Source organism: Tursiops truncatus, chromosome 3 (genome assembly GCF_011762595.2).
Source record: "Tursiops truncatus isolate mTurTru1 chromosome 3, mTurTru1.mat.Y, whole genome shotgun sequence".
NCBI lineage: Eukaryota > Metazoa > Chordata > Mammalia > Artiodactyla > Delphinidae > Tursiops > Tursiops truncatus.
The window spans coordinates 67,993,221-68,012,316 of record NC_047036.1 but is presented as its reverse complement, the minus strand read 5'-3'; the positions used below and the strand labels follow the sequence as shown (position 1 = coordinate 68,012,316).

The following is a 19,096-nucleotide window of genomic DNA, read 5'->3' as shown; positions in this document are numbered from 1 at the left end:
GTTATTTTTAAATATCTAATAATTATAACAACAAAAATGACTTCCATTTATTAAGCACTTAAAAATAATAAGCACATTCTAGGTGTTATATATACTTAAGTAATTTAATCATCAGAAAAGCACAGAGTTAGTGCTATTACTTGCATTTTGTAGATATTAAAACTGAGTCATTGAGAAGTTAAGTTATTCAAACCAAAATTAACCTAAATTTAAACATAATTAAATTAATTAGATCAAATAAGCCAGACTGTGCTCACTTCAGCAGCACATATACTAAAATTGGAAAAATACAGATAAGATTAGCATGGCCCCTAAGCAAGGATAACTGTAACGTAAATTTGTGAAGCATTCCATATTTTAACTGTATAGCACAGCATTCCATATTTTAACTGTATAACTGTTATCCAATATCTTGTAATAATCTATGATGGAATGTAATCTGCAAAAAAAATTACTATACTATATACCTGAAATTAATGCAATATTGTAAGTCAATTAAAAAAAAAAAAAAAAAAGGGCAGACTTAAAACAAAGGTCTGACTCCAGAGCCCATACTTTTCTTAACTGCCTAATGTTGGTTCTGCAAGTATGGATGGTTAATTTCAGGTCCATAAGTGAGGTAGATGAGACACATGTGGAAATGTTGCCATACATACTTATAAAATTAATATATTGCTTATTCATTTTTATTACTGTTTTATGTAATTTATATTGATTTTCATGTAAAATGATTGCTATCAATTTACTTTTAAAGGGGTGCTGGTATGAAACAGCCCTATAAATGCTCTTCAATATAACTTTGATAATTAGTAGTACTATATATCTTTATAACATAAATGCAATTTTTCAACATATCTTTAGCTATGTGGTTCAGCATTGAAACCCACAGAAGTTAAATTTAATGTGTTTACATCCCCAAAATGAGAAGGTACAGCAAGTCCAGTAATATATGTTTTCTTTAGGACAAAATAGCAATAAAGAATCTAATATTTTATTAAAGAAAGTGTATTAATAATTAGCTTTATAGAAACACTGTTTAAATGATAAGGATTTTTATTTAAACAATTTAACAAGTATGTATACATTTGAATGGTAGCATGAAGAGCTCTGTTCTTCAGTGAAAGAAGTATAATTGGTTAAAATTATTTTAAAAAATTAAGGTCTCCAGATATTTCCATTAGTGTATACAACAAATATATAAACATTTATTGAAGGAAATCTAAAACATAAAGGAATAGCAAGAGTCTGTATCATTTGAAACACAGTTCACACCTCCTCTCTCATTCTCAGCTCAGAATACTAGAAAATCCAATCCAAGAAGGTGTAACCAAACATGTAAGACGTCCTCTTTCTCTAGCTTAAAGTTGAGAGCTATATTATCACCGTGAGAATTGCAGGTTGCCAGCATTTCATACACATGTGCTCTGCTCCTCAGATCCAGTTTCAAAGCCTAAATTCCTAGAGAGTATGATCAAAAGATTAGGGGTTTCTTTCTTCCACTAATTCCGCACTGATAGAGTAGTGGCTTTACCTCAGGCATGGCACACCAAAACTGTTTTCCATCCAGCTGTCCTCACTCCAGCTTGCTTACAGGACAATGAATGAAATTGAACCTTTATTTTATACAAAATTTAAGTCAAAAACCTAAATTTTATAATTTAAAATTATAAAACTCTTAGAATAAAATAGGGGGAAAACTTCATGATATTGAATTTGGAAAGGATTTCCTAGATATGACACCAAAAGCCCAGGCAACAAAAGTAAAAATAGACAAATTGGACTATACCACCAAATGATAAATCAACAGAGTGAAAATGTGTCTGTGAAAAGCCCAGAGCCAACATCATACTTAATGGTTACCAATTGAATGCTTTTGCTGTAATAGCAGGAACAAGGAAAAATGTCCATTCTCATCTCTTGTATTCAACACTGTATTGAAGATTCTTCCAATTAGGACAATTATGTAAGGAAAAAAAAGAAATAGAAAGCATCCATGTTAGTAAGGAAGAAGTAAAACTGTCTATTTGCAGATAATATAATCTTATAGCTAGAAAATCTTAGGAATCCACTAAATCCTCTTAGAATTAATAAGTGAGTTTAGTAAGTTTGCAAGATACATGATCAATATACAAAATTAATTGTATTTCTATATACTTGTGATGGAAAATATGAAATTGAAATTGAAAAAGACAATTCCATTTATAATAGCATCAACAAGAATAAAAATAGGAAAATAAATACTTGGGAAAAATTAACAGAAGAAATGTAAAAGTCATATTCTGAAAACTACAAGAAAATAGGGAGACATTCAGTTGTTATTAATCAGAAAACTTAAATTTGTTCAGATGGCAATAACCCCCAATTTGATCTTAAGATTCAATGCAATATTTATCAAAATCACAGTTGGCAATTTTTGCAGAAATTGAAAATGTGATCCTAAAATTCATATGGAAATTCAAGAGACTCATAATAGCCAAAACAATTTGAAAGATAAAAACAAATTTCAGGTATTCATACTTCCTGATTGCAGAATTTACTACAAAGTCACCATAATCAAGATATTGTGGTACTGTCATACATTATTTGATTTTCAATGAGAGCGCCAAGGCAATTCAATACAGAAAGAGGGGTCTTTTTAACAAATTTGGCCAGAATGACCGGATTTTTGCATCCAGAGAATAGAGTTGTACCGCTGCCTGCCTCGCACCATATACAAATATTTAACTCAAAATAGATCAAAGACCTAAATGTAAGAACTAAACTAGAAAATGCTTAGGGGAAAACAAGCATATATTTTTCTGACCTTGGATTAGCCAATGGCTTCTTAGATATAAAACCAAAAGCACATGTAACCAAAAAAAAAATACATTGGATTTCATCAAAATTAAAACACCACATAACTTTGAAGGACACCATCAAGATATTAAAGTACACCCCACAGAATAGGATAATTATTTGTCAATCACATATCTGACAGGGGAGTTGTATCTAGAATATAAAAAGAACTCTTACAATTCAATAATAAAAGGACAATTAACAAATTAATAAATGGGCAAAAGATCAATAGACATTTCTCCAGAATAATCAGTAAATTACCAATAAGAACATAAAAGGGGCATTATGCTAAGTGAAATGTCAGAGAAAGAAAGGCAGATACCATATGATCTCATTTATATGTGGGGTCTAAAAAAACCTGAACTCATGGAAACAGAGAACAGATTGGTAGTTGCCAAAAGTGGGGAGTGGAGGGACGGGGGAAGTGGGTAAAGGTGGTCAAAAGGTACAAACTTCCAGTTATAATATAAATAAGTTCTGGGATGTGGTATATAGCACTGTGACTATAGTTAAGTTCTCATCACAAGACAAATAATTGTAACTATGTGAGGTGATTGATGTTAACCAAACTTATTGTGGTTATCATTTTGCCATATATTCAAATATCAGATCATTATGTTGTACGTCTTAAACTAATACAAAGTTATATGTCAACTATACCTCAGTGAAACTGGAAAAATTAAAATAAGATCAGTTGATTAGTAACCTTTAGAAAAAGAAAGACTATGAAAAGACATTCAAATATCTTCAGCCATAAAGGGAAATGCAAATCAAATCCACAATGAGATATCATTTCACATTAGGATAGCTATACGAAAAAGACAGAGAACAGTTAAGTGGCAAGAATATGGAGAAATTGGGACTTTCATACATTACTAGTTGGATTGAAAAATGGCACAGTTACTTTGGAAAATATTGTGGCAGTTTATGGAAAGGATAAACATATACTTACCATGATCCAATAATTCTACTGCTAGGCTTATACCCAAAATTATTGAAACCATGTTCACACATAAACTTGCACACCAATGTTTATAGCAACATTATTAATAATAGCCAAAATGTAGAAATATCCCAAATGCCTATCAATGGAGGAATGGAAGAACACAATGGAATATTATTTGGCAATAAAGAGGAATTAAATAATAATACATGCTACAGCAAGGTAAACCTTGAGAACATCATGCTACATTAAGGAAGCCAGAAACAAAAAGTCACATATTATATGATTCAATTTATGACTTGTCCAGAATAGACAAATCTATAGACCAAAAAGTAGATTCAGTTTTACTAGGGCTAGAGGGGTTGTGGGGTTATGCTAAAGGGTACAGGGTTTATTTGGGGAATGATGAAATGTACAAATTGATTGTGGTGATAATTTACAACTCTATCAAATACTAAAAATCTTTAGATTGTATACATGAGATGGGTGAATCGAATGGTATGTGAATTATATCTTATCAAGATGTTTCAATTTTTTTTTACAAATATATATTAAACACCTACTACATGATATGCACTGAACAAGATACTAGGATTTAAAATAAGAAAGCACATGAAAAGAGGCTCAACATCACTAATTATTAGAGAAATGCAAATCAAAACTATACCAATCTGAATGGCCATCATCAAAAAGTCTATAAATAATAAGTACTGGAGAGGGTGTGGAGAAAAAGGAACCCTCCTACACTATTGGTGGGAATGTAAATTGGTACAGCCACTATGGAGAATAGTATGGAGGTTCCTCAAAGAACTAAAAATAGAGCTACCATGTGATCTTTCAGTCCCACTCCTGGGCATATATCTAGAAAAATACATAATTTGAAAAGATACATGCCCCCCCAAATTTCACTGCAGCACTATTTACCATAGCCAAGACATGGAAGCAACCTAAATGTTCATTGACAGAAGAATGGATAAAGAAGATGTGGTATATATATATATATATATATATATATATATACAATGGGATATTACCCAGCCATAAAAAAAGAATGAAGTAATGCCATTTGCAGCAACATGGATAGACCTAGAGATTATCATACTAAGTGAAGTAAGCCAGAGAAAGACTAATATCATATGATGCTGCTTATATGTGGAATCTAGAAAAGAAAAAAAAAGGTATGAATGAACCTATATACAAAACAGAAATAGACCCATAGACATAGAAAACAAACTTATGGTTACCAAGGGGGAAAGGTGGAAGAGGGATAAATAAGGAATTGGGGATTAACATATACACACTACTATTTATAAAATATGTAACTGACAAGGACCTACTGTATAACACAAGGGACTATACTCACTATTTTGTAATAACCTATAAGGGAAAAGAATCTGAAAAAGTATATATATATATATATATATATATATATATATGTATAATGGAATCACTTTTTTACCTGAAACTAGCACAACATTGTAAATCAACCAACTTCAATAAAAAAAATAAGAAAGTATTCCTCTTATCTTAGAAATATTATGATATAACATATATAATAGGAAGATGCCTTTTGTTCAAACTTAGGCTTAGGTGCTTTTCTATCAACGGAGGAATGGAGTGGTTAATATGCATTTAGTCTTCAATTTCCTGACTATGTTAAAAGTCAAATAATATTATATAATCCAATCATACTTACTTGCTTTTTAATGAAGTTCATTGCATTTTAAAGACCAGTTTGAGAGATAGTTTATACCAGGGGTCCCCAACCCCCATGCTACAGACTGGTAGCGGTCCATGACCTGTTAGGAACCGAGCTGCACCGCAGGAGGTGAGCAGAGGGCGAGCTAGCGAAGCTTCATCTGTATTTACAGCTGTTCCCCATCACTCACATTACTGCCTGAGCTCCACCTCCTGTCAGATCAGGAGTGGCATTAGATTCTCGTAGGAGCATGAACCCTACTGTGAACTGTGCATGCAAGGGATCTGGGTTGCATGTTCCTTATGAGAATTTAATACCTGATGATCTGAAGTGGAGCTGAGTCAGTGATGCTAGCACTGGGGAGAAGCTACAAATACAGATTATCATTAGCAGGGAGGTTTGACTGAACAGAGATCATAATAAATCAATTGCTTGCAGACAAATATCAAAACTCTATCAGTGAGTGGCAAGTGAAAACAAGCTCAGGGCTCCCACTGATTCTGCATTATGGTGAGTTGTGTAATTATTTCATTATATATTACAATGTAATAATAATAGATATAAAGTGCACAATAAATGTAATGTGCTTGAATCATCCCCAAACCAACACCACACTCCCACACCACCCCCACCCTGGTCCATGGAAAAATTGACCTCCATAAAGCTGGTCCCTGGTGCCAAAAAGCTTGGGGACTGCTGGTTTATACAAAAACACACATTTCAACAATTAATTAGAAAATAAATTCTTCATTGCAGAAGTGTTAATTAAATAGTCAAGCTATTTATTCATTTAAAAATCTATATATCTCTACTTCTTAGGGTATACTATTCTTGGCAGGTGGAATACTATATGTAGTGGACAATTTTCAGTAGTGACACTGCCTTTTTGGAGCTAGCATTCAATTGTGAGAGACAGTAATAAATAAGATAACTAAGTCATATAGTTTGAATGTTATATAGTGATTATTGCAAAAATTTAAAAATAAATTAGAAAATGAGAATTTAAAATGTTGAGAAATGTGGTTAGAAATGTTGATAAGGTGGTCAGGAAAAGAAAGGCCTCTCTAAGAAGGAGCCTTATGGAAAATACCCACATTTACCTTTTTGTGTATATTTAGGGATCTTATGTTTATAAATATCATTTACTCTAAGTGGTCTTGTTAGATGTAAATAAATCTAAGACAAGTAAACTCTGCTCTAATTTCTCTTTTCCCTGTTTTTCCTCTCTTCTCTCTCCCTCTCCCTCTGTTTCTTCCTCTCCCTCACTCTATCATATTTCAGAACAAGCCGCACTAGTTCTATTAAAATATAACTCTGTGTATGGACCCACCTTTCTGTCAACTAAGAATTGCTAAAAGTTCACAGTAGCCTTAGTATAGCAAGGATTCATGTGGCTTCTTAATAAACCACTGGATGGAAATTTCAAAGTTAAATTTTTGTTCTTTATATTTTTCAGCCTGGTAATTCTAATTCTTTCCTTTCCCCCCCCCCCCCCATATTCTACTATCGTCTGCTCTGACATTTTCTTCCTGTTTCAAGATCTGACAAAAGTTTACCCTACCCTCCAAGCAATTTACAAGTGTGGGTAAGTGTTTCATAATCGGACAGCTTTGTTGTATATGACACCTATTTATTTTCAAAGAGGCATGGGTGGTTCGTTTTCCATGAAATCAGAATAAAAATACATGTATGGCATGTCATCCTGTACCTCACACTGAAGCAATCACTCCTAGAAAAGCCCTATTATTCTGCATTTCTTCCCATTGAGTTTATAATCTAAAGCAATACTTTAAGCCACAGGGGAAATTGAGCTCAATTCTTTATCTGAAGGATATGTATAATACAGTGACCAAAAATATGCCAAATTGTCAACACTCAGTTTATAACAGCTCAGGCTCATGTGTAACTAGAGGATGATTGTCTGGGAGGTCCAGAGTCATTCTTATGTGGATTGTAAATCAGTGTCGAGTTTGATGAAAATAAACTCTAATTTCTAGGAAAGTAAATGTGGTATGCTGGAAAAAACCTTCCCAAGTCCTAATCCCTAAAATGTTAGCTGATATGGAAAAAAAAAAAAAAAAAAAAAAAGACTTTGCAGATGTATAATGTTAAGTATCTTGAGATGTGGAGATTATCCTCAGTTATCCAGGTGGACCCTAAATGCAATCACAAGTGTCCTTATAAGAGGGGCCAGAGGGAGATTTGAGATAGAAGAAAAGCCAGGTGACCACAGAGGCAGATATTGGACTGAATAAGAATGCCTACAGTCGCCAGGAGCTGGAAGAGTCAAGGAATGAATTCTCTCCTATACCTTATGTAGGGAGAACAACCCTGCTAGCACCTTGATTTTAGCCCCATAAGATTCGTTTTTGACTCTGGTCTCCAAAATCATAAAGAGAACCAATGTCTTTTGCTTTAAGCCATCAAGTTTTTGTTAATTTATTACAGCAGTCATAGGGAACTAATACAGTAGATATGTACTGAAACATCGAAGTTGAAATAAATGTTTTAAATTAAAAGAACTGATAGGATAACAAAATGACTTTTTTCCCCTTGGATTAATGGTTCAGTACACAAATAATTTTATAAACTACATTTTGATGTTTATATATTAATGGGGTATTTTGTAGTGAAAACAACCTACTTTGGCACTCTGCCTTAAATGATACATGTGTGTTAGTAATGTTATAAAATGTTAATTTTTAATTCATTTTTTCTAGTGAGGCCCATGAGAATAATCCAATTTATACAGAGATCTAGTTTTAAGTCATATACTGAATTTTAAAACATGCTTTAAATGTGGTGGAATTAATACAGAAAAATGCAAATATAATATTGTATATTAGTAAAATATATATTTTGATCTTAATGCATTTAAAGAAAGGATCAGAAACTTTTTTCTTCTTAAGATCATATACGGTGAAAATGCTATGATTTGTAATTAACATTACAGTATTTTAGACCTGGAAATATCCCTAGAGGGCATTTTTTAAGTCTTTCATTTTATAAATAAGCAAACTGCAGGCTGGAGAAAGTGTAGACTCTACATATTTTATTGATTTGCGGTAGGAAAAAAAAATTTTTTAACTCATAATAGCATCATATCGTACTTTGAAATATATAGTTTTAAAGCAAATAAAGTCAAAATGAATGCAGAGTCTCCTTACCTAGGTTAAATAGCAGTTGATCTTTGTGTTCATGGTAGAGTTACATAGATTGATCAGAGATCCTTCTAATGCTAATGATTCCACAAATAGGATCTGTTTATTTGGAGATGGTACATAAATGGTGTTAAAACCTGTTAAGGGAGGCATGTCACTTCATTAAATGAAAATGGAGTGACCTGATGTAAAAATTAATCTGAGCTTCATTCTATGCGTACCTCAACTTTTCAAAAAGGAAGAAACTCTGACTGAAGAGGTAAATATGCTGCTCTACCTTACCAACCCCTACTGTTGTCTGAATTAGAGTCCTTAAGTCAGGACCAACCAGATAATGGAACAACTCTCATTCTCCCTAAGAGACAGAACTGTGACACAAGAAGAGTACGCTTTCCCCATATCTTTTCTACACTTCCATCTGTTTGCAACCAAACTAATAAGACTTCAAGTTGCAATAACCAATGAGAAGAAAGTGAGAGTAGTGGGGGAGTGACTGAGGGGAAGGAGGAGGGGGGCTATTCAGAGGTACCATAATAAAATTTTAGAGGTTTATACCACATGGATAATATACCCTCATGAGGACAGAAAATAACCTGGAGAACATTTCATAAGATTACCTTTTCTTTCTTTTCTTGGTGTAAGTTAAGGGTTACAGAATTCCATGAGTAAGGACAAAGGAGATATCTTTGCTTGCTACAGGGAATAAAATTAGGACTTGTGTATTTCAACTTGATCTTATAAGAATATAAGAATAATTCATGAGAAGGAGAAATAAGTTCCATCTAATCATTTAGTCTCTGGAGCAATGGCAAATCTGAGTATATTTAGATTTCTGTTTGTATAGCTAAAGAGAAAATAACAACATTGGATACATCAAAAAAAAAAAAAAGAAAAAAAAGAAAAAACTACTGAGAAACTCAAGTAGGTTGTAAATCTGAAAATGGACCTCAATATTTTAACGTGACTTCAATAACTGACAATTTCATATACTATATATTGAATGCCTCTTTCATCTGCTGCATGCCAGGGTTGGAATTTTGCAGGTAAAATAACAAAGGAAGAATCTATGCACACTTTCTTTAGATTCCAGCAGTTTAGTTATGTGAGTCATATTCTTTTCTTTCTTTTTTAAATTTTATTTTTTTAACACCTTTATTGGAGTATAATTGCTTTACAATAGTGTGTTAGTTTCTGCTTTATAACAAAGTGAATCAGTTATACATATACATATGTTCCCATATCTCTTTCCTCTTGCCTCGTCCTCCCTCCCACCCTCGCTACGCCACCCCTCTAGGTGGTCACAAAGCACCGAGCTGATCTCCCTGTGCTATACAGCTGCTTCCCACTAGCTATCTATTTTACGTTTGGTAGTGTATATATGTCCATGCCACTCTCTCGCTTTGTCACAGCTTACCCTTCCCCCTCCCCATATTCTCAAGTCCATTCTCTAGTAGGTCTGTGTCTCTATTCCCGTCTTGCCCCTAGGTTCTTCAGGACCATTTCTTTTTTTTTTAGATTCCATAAAAATGTGTTAGCATAAGGTATTTGTTTTTCTCTTTCTGACTTACTTCACTCTGTATGACAGACTCTAGGTCCATCCACCTCACTACAAATAACTCAACTTCGTTTCTTTTTATGACTGAGTAATATTCCATTGTATATATGTGCCACATCTTCTTTATCCATTCATCCAATGATGGACACTTAGGTTGCTTCCATGTCCTGGCTACTGTAAATAGAGCTGCAATGAACATTTTGGTACATGACTCTTTTTGAATTATGGTTTTCTCAGGGTATATGCCCGTAGTGGGATTGCTGGGTCACATGGTAGTTCTATTTGTAGTTTTTTAACGAACCTCCATACTGTTCTCCATAGTGGCTGTATCAATTTACATTCCCACCAACAGTGCAAGAGTGTTCCCTTTTCTCCACACCGTCTGCAGCATTTATTGTTTCTAGATTTTTTGGTGATGGCCATTCTGACCGGTGTGAGATGATATCTCATTGTAGTTTTGATTTGCATTTCTCTAATGATTAATGATGTTGAGCATTCTTTCATATGTTTGTTGGCAATCTGTATATCTTCTTTGGAGAAATGTCTGTCTAGGTCTTCTGCCCATTTTTGGATTGGGTTGTTTGTTTTCTTGATATTGAGCTGCATGAGCTGCTTATAAATTTTGGGGATTAATCCTTTCTCAGTTGCTTCATTTGCAAGTATTTTCTCCCATTTTGAGGGTTGTCTTTTTGCCTTGTTTATGGTTTCCTTTACTGTGCAAAAGCTTTTAAGTTTCATTAGATCCATTTTTGTTTATTTTTTTTTATTTCCATTTCTCTAGGAGGTGGGGCCAAAAGGATCTTGCTGTGATTTATATCATAGAGTGTTCTGCCTATGTTTTCCTCTAAGATTTTGATAGTGTCTGGCCTTACATTTAGGTCTTTAACATGTTTTGAGTTTATTTTTGTGTATGGTGTTAGGGAGTGTTCTAATTTCATACTTTTATATGTACCTGTCCAGTTTTCCCAGCACCACTTATTGAAGAGGCTATATTTTCTCCACTGCATATTCTTGCCTCCTTTATCAAAGATAAGGTGACCATATGTGGGTGGGTTTATCTCTGGGCTTTCTATCATGTTCCATTGATCTATATTTCTGTTTTTGTGCCAGTAACATACTGTCTTGATTACTGTAGCTTTGTAGTATATTCTGAAGTCAGGGAGTGTGATTCCTCCAGCTCCGTTTTTCTTTCTCAAGGTTGCTTTGGCTATTCAGGGTCTTTTGTGTTTCCATACAAATTGTGAAATTTTTTGTTCTAGTTCTGTGAAAAATGCCAGTGGTAGTTTGATAGGTATTGCATTGAATCTGTAGATTGCTTTGTGTAGTAGAGTCATTTTCATAATGTTGATTCTTCCAATCCAAGAACATGGCATATCTCTCCATGTATTTGTATCATCTTTGATTTCTTCCATCAGTGTTTTTTTTTTTGTTGTTGTTGTTGTTTTTTGGAACATGGTCCTCTTACTGTTGTGGCCTCTCCCATTGCGGCGTGCAGGCTCAGCGGCCATGGCTCATGGCCCTAGCCACTCCGCGGCATGTGGGATCTTCCCAGACCGGGGCACAAACCCGTGTCTCCTGCATCGGCAGGTGGACTCTCAACCACTGCGCCACCAGGTTATCCCCATCAGTGTCTTATCAGTTTCTGCATACAGGTCTTTTATCTCCTTAGGTAGGTTTATTCCTAGGTATTTTATTTTTTTTGTTGCAATGGAAACTGGGAGTTTTTTCTTAATTTCACTTTCAAATTTTTCATCATTAGTGTATAGAAATGCAAGAGATTTCTGTGCATTAATTTCACATCCTGCTACTTTACCAAATTCATTGATTAACTCTAGTAGTTTTCTGGTCGCATCTTTAGGATTCTCTATGTATAGTATCATGTCATCTTCAAACAGTGACAGCTTTACTTCTTCTTTTACAATTTGGATTCCTTTTATTTCTTTTTCTTCTCTGATTGCTGTGGCTAAAACTTCCATAACTATGTTGAATAAGAGTGGTGAGAGTGGGCAACCTTGTCTTGATTTTGTCCTGATCTTAGTGGAAATGCTTTCAGTTTTTCACCATTGAGGATGATGTTGGCTGTGGGTTTCTCATATATGGCCTTTATTATGTTGAGGAAATTTCCCTCTATGCCTACTTTCTGCAGGGTTTTTATCATAAATGTGTGTTGAATTTTGTCAAAAGATTTCTCTGCCTCTATTGAGATGATCATATGGTTTTTCTCCTTCAATTGTTAAAATGGTGTATCACCTTGAATGATTTTTGTATATTGAAGAATCATTGCATTCCTGGGATAAACCCCACTTGATCATGGTGTATGAACCTTTTAATGTGCTGTTGGATTCTGCTTGCTAGTATTGTGTTGAGGATTATTGCATCTATTTTCATCAGTGATATTGGCCTCATCTTTGTCTGATTTTGGTATCAGGGTGATGGTGGCCTCGTAGAATGAGTTTGGGAGTGTTCCTCCCTCTGCTACATTTTGGAAGAGTTTGATAGGTTAGGTTTTAGGTCTTCTCTAAATGTTTGATACAATTTGCCTGTGAAGCCATCTGGTCCTGGGCTTTTGTTTTTTGGAAGATTTTTAATCACAGTTTCAATATCAGTGCTTGTATTGGTCTGTTCATATTTTCTATTTCTTCCTGGTTCAGTCTCGGAAGGTTGTGCATTTCTAAGAATTTGTCCATTTCTTCCAAGTTGTCCATTTTATTGGCATATATTTGCTTGTAGAAATCCACTTAAATATAAAAACACAATTAGGTTAAAATAAAGGGATATAAAATGATATACCATTATAACACTGTTCCAAAGATAGAGTGGCTACATTAATGTCAGTAGATTTCAAAGAAAAGAATATTATTAAAAAATTTTAAAAGGATACTTTTAATAAAGAAATAAATGTATTAATATATCATAGCAGTCATCGTTTTTTAGCATCCCAAATATTTATGCATATAATAACACATGTTCTAAATATGTGAAGGAAATAAAGATAAAACTTGAAGGAGAAATAGACAAATCTACAATTACAGTTAGAGATTTCAATGTCCCTTATTCCACAGTTAATCAAACAAGTAAACAAAATCAGTGAATATGCATAATGTTGAACAAAACTACTAACAAAATTAACCCAATTGACATTTAAATAAGAGTCTACCCAGTAATAGCAGAGTACACATTTTTTACAGGTAACCATAGCACACACACCAAGACAGTTTATATTCTGGGCTTTAAAACAAGTTTCAATGAATCTAAAATAATTTCATATAAAACATTTTCTGTGATTATAATAAAATCAAACTTTAAATCAGTAATAGAAATATATCTGGGAATTTCAAAATGTTTGGAAACAATATATTAAACACTTAAATAACCATCGTATCTAAAAAGAAATAAAAAATTAAATTAGAAAGTATTTTGAACTGAACAAAAATGAAATCTCAACATATTAAAATTCGGGGACTTCCCTGGTGGCACAGTGGTTGGGAGTCCGCCTGCCGATGCAGGGGACGCGGGTTCATGCCCCGGTCCGGGAAGATCCCACATGCCGCAGAGCGGCTGGGCCCGTGGGCCATGGCCGCTGAGCCTGCGCGTCCGGAGCCTGTGCTCTGCAATGGGAGAGGCCACAACAGTGAGAGGCCCGCGTACCACAAAAAATAAAAAAATAAAAAAAATAAAATTCGGGAGATCCAGCTAAAGCACTACTTTTTAAAACAATTTTATTAGTATAGTTGATTTACGATGTTGTGTTAGTTTCGGGTATACAACAAAGTGAATCAATTATACATATACATATATCCACTCTTTTAGATTCTTTTCCCATACAGGTCTTTACAGAGTATTGAGTAGAGTTCCCTGTGCTATACAGTAGGTCCTTATTAGTTATCTATTTTATATATAGTAGTGTGTATATGTCAATCCCAAATCTCCCAACTTATCCCTCCCCCTGACCCCCTGGTAACCATAAGTTTGTTTTCTACATTCTTAACTCTATTTCTGTTTTGTGGGTAAGTTCATTTATACCCTATTTTAAAATTCCACATATAAGCCATATCATATGATATTTGTCTTTCTCTGTCTGACTTACTTCACTCAGTATGACAATCTCTAGGTCCATCCATGTTGCTGCAAATGACATTACTCCATTCCTTTTTATGGCTGAGTAATACTCCATTGTATATATGTACCACATCTTCTTTATCCATTCCTCTGTCATTGGACATTTAGGTTGCTTCCATGTCCTGGTTATTGTAAATAGTGCTGCAATGAACATTGGGATGCATGTATCTAGGGAGATATAACACTATCTTCCTATATTTGAAAAAAAGAAAGTTCTCAAATCAAACATCCCAGATTTCACATTAAGAATCTAGGAAATGATGGGCAAATTAAACCAGAAGTAAGCAAAAGAAAGGAAATGATAAAGATCGGAGTGGAAATCAATGAAATAGAAAGGAGACAAAGAATAGAGAAAGAGAATAAAACCAAAAGCAGATTCTTTAAGCAAATCAGAAAGATTAATAGAAACTTTAGCCAGACTGATCAAGAAAAAAAGAGAATAGTCAAATTAGCAATAGTAGAAATGAGGGAGGTTACAACATCACAGATTTTCTAGATATCAAAAGGAAAATAAGGGGATATTATGAATAATCAAGTCAATAAACTAGACACTAGATGAAAATGACAATTTCTTTGAAAAACATAGACTATGAAAACTCACTTAAGAAGAAATAACCTGAGTGTTCCTATATCTATAAAACAAACAATTTTTTATTTACAAACTATTCCACAAAGAAAACTCCAGGCCAAATTTTATTCCAGAAAATTGAGGACTAGATATACTTCCTGATAAATTCTATGAGGCTGGCATTGGCTTGATACCAATAGTAAAGTAAAAGGACATTACCAAAAAAGAAAACTATAAATTTAAATGCTTCAGGTCCATAGATGCATTTTAAAAAGTATGCTAACCAATGATACATAAAAATATAAAATATCATGACCAAGTGGCTTTTTCCCCCCAAGAATGCAAAGTTGTTTTACTATAACAAATAAATTTTGAATAATCAACACAGAAAAAACAAATTTTACTACATTGAACATCCACATCAGATTAAACGTAAGAGTTTTTTCTTAACCTGATTAACAGCATCTACCAAAAAAATACAAAGAATATCATTCTAAAGTGTAAGAATCAAAGTCTGTTTTTCCTTTAATATCAGGATCAACATGCCTATTTCTGCACTCATCACTTCTATATAGCATCATACTAGAAAGTCTAATGACTATAAAGCAAGATAAAGAATAGTAGCTTCCAGATTTAAAAAAAAAGTAAAAATTCTTTTATTTGAAGATGATATGATCATATATGTGAAAATCCTACAATGTCCATAAAGAAAATTCCAGGATTTATAAGTGAGTTTAACTAATTTTCAGGAAAAGAGATCAACTGTATTTTTATATACTAACAATCAGATATTAAAATTAAAACTGAAAAACCATTAACAAAGAATTAAATGAGATATTTGTCAGTAAATCTCATAAAAGATGTGCATCACATAATACTAAAAACTACAAAGTATAGTTGAGAAAAATTAAAGCTCTAAATAAAGAGATTTACCATGATTATAGATAAATGATCCAATATTGAAGATGTCAATTCTTTACAAAATAATGTATAGATTCAAAGCAACTTAAATCAAAATTCAGGAAGTATTTTTAGTAGAAGTTTAAAAATTTATCCTAAAATTCATATAGAAGAGAAATTACCTGATATCATCAAAATATCTTTTAAATACAAGATGAAATTTGGAGGACATACACTGTTGTATTTCAAGATTATCATAACATACAATGTTTTATTGGCATTAAAGATAGACAAAGAGATGAATGATAAGGAACTGAGCCCACCTAGTCATACTTCACTGAGAATATCGAAGTAATTAGAAAGAAAATATACTAGTGAGCTTGACTCTGAAGTTAAAATTTCATGTACGGGTGAATGAAGGAAGCTAAGGGATACAGACATAGGTGCAATATCAAAGATATAAGAGAATCTGATTTGATTTTGAAATGTTGATATAGACTACGTGATGGAAAATGTTTTTGTTTTTTGTGTTTTTTTAACTAGCCAACATTTTTGGCTAGCCAATTATTTTTGGATAGCACATTTCATTGATTTTGGTGAAATTATGTATCTCCTTGCCCTCCCCTCCCCTATTAAGTCAAAGGGTGTGTCTGTGATCCAGGATTATAATGGAATTCTCTCTTTGGGGAATTCATCTCTCATGTTGGAAAGTCCAGAAGAAAAAATAGGTAAAGCTAATCCACTCTAATGCTCAAACCCTAAAGATATTACCCATTAATTCCTGCTACCAACTTTCTAAAACTACTTTGATTCCTGTGCTTTCAAAAGTCTGCTTCTTCGGATTTTGCTCCAATTCTTTGAAGTAATATTCTTTTTTTTTCTTTTATTTTTGCTACTTTTATCAGATTCAGTTTCTGTTGCTTAAAGACAAAGAATCACAACTGTTGCAAGGTGTTAATTGTATTTCTTGATGAAAATATCAAAATACACAGATAGAAATGTAGGCCAGGACCCAGAGAAAATGTTTTGTGTGAAGATACAGATTTGGGAATCATATAAAGGGATTGAGTGAGATTTCTGATAGAGAAAAAAAAAGTATAAAATAAAATTTTGGAAACATGCCCAAAATATAAGTGCTTGACAAGTTATTAAAATCAAGCAACTTCACATATAAGTGCATGATATTCTATATGTTAACAGCAGAATTAACCTTATGTTTCATTAAAACTGAACAATCTTCTGGAATCATAGGTATCTTGACTAAATTCATATAGCCTAACTAAAAACCAGGTGATAGAAAAACTTGACTCTGAACATACACAGAAACTGCTTCTCCAAACCTTAGAGACATACATAATCTTTATATTGTCCCCCATTTTTTTTTTTTTTTTTTTTTTTTGCTGTACGTGGGCCTCTCCCGCTGCGGGGCACAGGCTCCGGACGCCCAGGCTCCCTGGCCGCGGCTCACGGGCCCAGCCGCTCCACAGCATGTGGGATCTTCCTGGTCCAGGGCACGAACCCGTGTCCCCTGCATCGGCAGGCGGACTCTCAACCACTGCACCACCAGGGAAGCCCTGAACACCATTTTATTCTTTTATGCCATTTAAAACACAACAAACATCAAAACCACACGATAAAGCTGAAGCTTCTCAGAAAAGGTAATTTGAGAGAATGATAATATTGTTAATGTGTAAGTTAATTTTCACTTGTAATTTGAGACATCAGTCTCTGCTAACTACTATGTACTTTTTTCTCCTTCAAAATTTTGCTTTGCACTTACACAGCATCAAAAAAAAAAGAACACTAAATCAATCTAGGCAGGGTATCAGAGCCTTCTCAATTTCAATAATGCAATTTAAATCCCATTACTTTTTGGCAGGCTACTAAAAAAGCACCATGATGCAAAGAATTCTACTAGTTATTTAGTATTGCCAGATTATGTTTTATCAACATTCCATAAAATGCAGTCGATATCAAACAAATATTTTGTTTTTTATAACCCTTATTATTTATCAGATTTTTGAGTTGTTGTCATTTTTAATGCCCTAGTACATTGCAAAATATTTTTCCCTTATTTGTTCCCACTATCCTTGAAAGTTTCACATATTGCTGCTATAATATGACATTCATTACAGGTACCTTAATCACTTTCAATTACTTTTAATGTGATAAAATTCTATGTTATGGAGTTCTTAAAGTGTTTAATATGGCGTCATTCAGCTAAGTTAAATACCCTCAGGTAACATTAATTATTTGATTTAAACCTGCAGAACAAAGACACCTAGATGAAGTTTAGATTAAGAATTGCAGTTTAGCTATTTACTCATGTCTTTACATAGGGAGGAGGGAACTGTTGGAGATACTGAGAGAGTAGACAGAGGAAGGAGAAAATGTAAAGATATCAGCTTCTTGAATGGTAAAGAGCAAAGATGTTGCTATATTTTCCATTTTATTAATGAATTACTCCGGAATTACTTTGATTTTTTTATTTTAAGACAGACTTCAATGAATATGAATATTTAGCATTTATAAAGCTTTCTATCTTCCAAGCACTTAGCTAATTAATCTTTAAAACACCCTTGTGAGGATAAGTATCATTATACCTTTTGACACATAAAGAAACAGATACACAAAGAAAGGTTAAATGCTACATATTCTATTTCACAAGCAATGGAATGGAAATATGAGAATCACAAATCTCAGATACAATGAGATCATACTCATATTACTTGGCAATTATCATTTAATTCCCCATATTAAGTCAATAGCTACTTGCACTATACTGCTATACAAGAATGGTGCTTGCCATGGGCAGAGACAAACAGCTCTTGCTTGGAGTACTGAAAAAAGAAGATGACTTAATAATAGCAGCAGAGTAATTTATACATTAGGGAAAATCACAAATATCAGTAGAGTTTTTTTTTTTTTCCTTTTTCTCTCCTGTACCAACAGAAAGGAATTCAGCAGTTTTTCTAGGACTTAGTCTCTCGCCTGTGTTTTTACTCCCATTCCTTCCAGACATCCCCTGGATCTCACCTTGCCATAGGCATTCCTGAATCTTTTCTTGACTTCAGTATTTGTTCTCCAAATCCATGGTGCTTATACCTGTTCAGGTGACAGACTCCTGAAAAAAATTATGCATTTTACAGATCACTACAATGCATTTATTTATCATCATTTTAATCTCATCTTTCAAACTTGAAACCATTTTACCTACAGGAAATTTGATTCTATATGTAGGCAGTTAAAACTGAAAAGAAGTCCTTAAACTATATTAGTTAAACATGACCATTTACTTTTAGAATTTCTGGGAATT

General features: G+C 33.5%; 1 non-coding gene across 1 annotated transcript; it reads left to right on the top strand.

Moving 5' to 3' along the window:
- The first annotated feature begins 249 nt into the window (after positions 1–249).
- LOC117311978 (U6 spliceosomal RNA) lies at positions 250–360 on the top strand. Its single transcript, XR_004526167.1, has one exon. It is a non-coding gene; the product is annotated as a U6 spliceosomal RNA (small nuclear RNA).
- The last annotated feature ends 18,736 nt before the right edge of the window (positions 361–19,096 follow it).